At 37.1% G+C, this 3,788-nt stretch overlaps 1 protein-coding gene across 2 annotated transcripts in view; it reads left to right on the plus strand.

Moving 5' to 3' along the window:
- Positions 1–153: 153 nt before the first annotated feature.
- LOC106880813 (double-stranded RNA-binding protein Staufen homolog) overlaps positions 154–3,788 on the plus strand; it is a 182,282-nt gene continuing 178,647 nt past the window's right edge. For both annotated transcript variants that reach the window (XM_052966316.1, XM_052966317.1), the window contains exon 1: positions 154–356. The gene's annotated coding sequence lies outside the window, so the exon portion shown is untranslated. The remainder of the gene's footprint in view (positions 357–3,788) is intronic.

Consider the following 3,788-nt stretch of genomic DNA (forward strand, 5'->3'; position numbering starts at 1 on the left):
ATATATATATATATATATATACACACACACACACTTCATTTAGCAACAGGATATTTTATTCAGAAGAGTTAAATGTGTTTTGATTTACGACTTATCTTATAGCATTAATTAATTTTAATAAGTAATTATTTTTTTTCTTTCACTCAACTCTCGTTCAGCGTGTTTCTGCGGTACACGATCCACCGGGTAGAGGCCCAACATGGCCGTGTGATGTATTTGGTATTTTCTTTACTGTTTGCCAAACATTTAGTTTCTAAAAGGTAGCCAATATATTTTTTAAAATCTATGGTATAATATTTACAGAAAAACAAAGTTATTTCATCGTCTACTGCAATGAAACATTAGCCAGAAAGAGGGTAAGTCGAATGCTATTACTTATTTGTTCTGGCTTTGAGTGGCGTAGAAAGACGGGAGATCGCCACTAGAAAATATTAATACACCTCGGCATCATCTACTCATCGTTGTATCTTATGACATGTTTTTCATACTAATTTCCTCTTCCATTTTCTCTCTGAACCATTCGTAATTGTTGGTGACATAATTGTGCAATTTGCTCGATTCTTACTTTTCCACTGTACCCCCCCCCCCCTCGTCGATTACGAAATACCACATTTTTCTAAAAATTGTTCGCTGTTACTGATATTCTTGGGAAATTTATTCTCGTCTGTGTTGTTGCAATTATTACAGTTAATCTTACCCTATTTCTCTCTCAAGTATTGTGCTGTATGCTGTGTTACCCATTTTGACAATATTTTAATGTATGTCCCACAGAACATTGTTATTGTCTTTTGATAACATTAAAATGTCTTATACGGAGAAAATGAAATTCCGTAGTCTCTAGCCAATATCTTTATTGCGTTAACGTTAGTTAAAGCAATAAAAATTAATTGCGAAGAAAGTAAAGTTGAAATATTGAACGCATAATCTGAATTAGTCAAGTCATGAAAATGTGCTTGATAGGCTGACATTAATATGCTTTATAAAGGTCGTGTTGTGGAATACACTGAATTCTACTTATAATCGACCGTGTGTGTAGGTGTATTAAATAACTGCCCCCTCCCCTGGCTTTGTTTCTCCACAGCATTCTTTAAAAAGAGAACTTGTTTCACCATTATATATATATATATATATATATATATATATATACGTATATATTTGACTTTTAAGTCATTCCCAGCCTTCTAAAAGTTATACATGCACATACGCGCGCGCATATATATATAGTTTTACAAGAAAAGTAGCGATAGTGACTTCGAAGTTTCGGCTTGCTAATCTTTGCCCGACTTAGGTTAAGTAAGCCGAATCTTCAGCGTCAATATCAATCCTCTTCTTGTAACAGTATATATGTACTCTACGAAAAGTATTGAATAATTCTTCATTTTAATATTGAATTACTTTTATTATAACTTTTCATATAAACAAACTCTATTGTTGACGTCATAAGAATTTATAAGCTTCTGAGTAAACGCGGAATAATTCTTTTTTGGAATTGGTTCCCGAAGTACAGATAAGGATATAAATAATAGCATGCAAATATTGGTTTGAAAACCCTTTTTGGATACAGAAAGAGCTGTATGTTGACGACATTAAGAATTTATAAACTTTCAAGAGAAAGTGCAATAATTCTTGAAGTACAAATAAAGCTATGAAATAATAGCATGTATATATACATACATATTTGTGTGTGTGTGTGTGTATATATATATATATATGCATATATATATCTTTTATATTGGTTTCAGCTAGAGGTTGAGGCCATGCTGGGACATCGCCTTTCAGTGTGATTGGGTTGTTTTTCTGTACAGTTTCTGAAGTAGCGTGTTGGACGGAGCTGCCTCTTTGTGCCTCTCGTCACGATGTGTGTTGGTTCACACTCTCTTTGAAAACCCATATTTACACTTCGCATACCTCTGAGGCTGTATGGCAGAATGTTGAAAAGTGTTGACCCTTGAAACCCAAGCTGTTACAGTACTGGGTTTTTACTCTAGACAGAGAAGACGAGATTTTTGGTACTATGCAGTGCCGTATAGTCCCGTGATTAGTATAATTTTCAGTTCCAAAGTTGGGATCTACACTTTCCAGTATCTTCCATATCTTTGTCACTGTATATCTCTTCATTCAATTCTTTTAACTTCTCCCGGTAGCTCATCTGTGTCATCTGTTTGCTTTTTCTTTGCTCTTGGTTATTTCTGGATGCTTTTGTTTAGTCATAGGTTTGTTTTTTGTTTACTTCCTTTTTCAGCCCTTTCAGTCAGTCTGCTTTGGTTTTGTCCTTTTGAGAGCTCGCTGGGCCTGGGTGAATTTCTCCTTTTCACAATCTCCATCTTTCTTGTCCTTGCTGCAATCGTTTTCCAGAATGGCATCCTATATGTTGATATTTGGTCTAATGAGGGCATAAGAATGGGAGAACTTGAGTTTCTTTTGCTGTATCTGGGTTGTTGTTCTATAGTGCTACTGCGATAATGTTGTTTGTCTCCTACAATTTTTCAGGCTCACACAAACAATTGCAGGTCCTTGACTTTCCAATTTCACATCTTTGCTGTATATGCCTTCAGGGAAAGAGGAGGAAAAAAAGAAGTATAAGTATGTATAGATATGTGTGGGCATATATGCACACACACATTCATACATATACACATAGGGAGGGAGAGAGCTATATAAGTATTTACATGTGTATATAGATATATGTATATGAATAAATGTATGTATACATCTATATATATGTAAATATATATGTATATATCATTTCACCGTGATAGATCGCTGACCACACAGCCACGTCTGTGCCTATGTATATGTATATATACTTTATAAAAAAGCAGCAAAAATATCACAAAAACTGTTACTCAGAGTTTCACGTTCTCATTCTTCGGAAATTTTTGTACAGAATGAAGCAAAAATAAGGTTATGAGGGGTGTCTGAAAAGTCTTGAGCCTCAAAAAAACAAAACATGGTACAAGACTTCTGATGATTTATTTTTCAACATAGTCCCCCTCAATAGCTGAACACTTTCTCCAGCGGTGCTGAAGCACCATTATCCCGGTGTAGAAGAACTCTTTTGTTTGGGATTCCAAGAACCTTCCTACAGCGTCTATGACGTCACTGTCACTGGCAAAATGGCAACCAGCCAGGGCTTTTTTCAGTTTTGGAAATAGATGAAAGTCGGAGGGGGCTAAGTCTGGCGAATAAGGCAGATGGGGAACAAGTTCGTATCCACAGTCACAAATTGTTGCCATGGCAACCACTGAGATGTGGGCTGGAGCATTGTCGTGATGAAAAAGGACTCCTCTGGTGAGCATTCCCGGCCTTTTTTCTTTGATTGCTTCTCGGAGGCATTTCAGTAGCTGAGAATAATACAGCCCTGTCACGGTGTGACCTTTTTCAAGGTAATCGATCAGCAAGACACCTTGAGAATCCCAAAAAACGGGTGCCATGACCTTGCCAGCTGAAGGAATGTCCCTGGCCTTCTTTGGGGTTGGAGAAGATGTGTGCTTCCACTGCTTTGATTGCTCTTTGGTTTCAGGCTGGTAGTGATGAACCCAACTTTCGTCCATAGTAATGAAACAAGCAAGAAAATTCTCTTCATCAGCTTCAAACAGTTCCAGATTGCTCGTGGACAAAGTGCACCTGGTGCGTTTCTGTTCAGGAGTCAAAAGGCAAGGGACCCACTTTGCAGAAACCTTTGAGAACCCAAGTTCTTTTGTCACAATGTTGTCTGCTCTTTCAGTTGAGATGCCCAGTCTCTCCGCTACCTGACGACATGATATTCGGCGATCTTGCATTATCAT

The sequence above is a fragment of the Octopus bimaculoides genome, chromosome 3 (genome assembly GCF_001194135.2).
Source record: "Octopus bimaculoides isolate UCB-OBI-ISO-001 chromosome 3, ASM119413v2, whole genome shotgun sequence".
NCBI classification, from domain to species: Eukaryota; Metazoa; Mollusca; class Cephalopoda; order Octopoda; family Octopodidae; genus Octopus; species Octopus bimaculoides.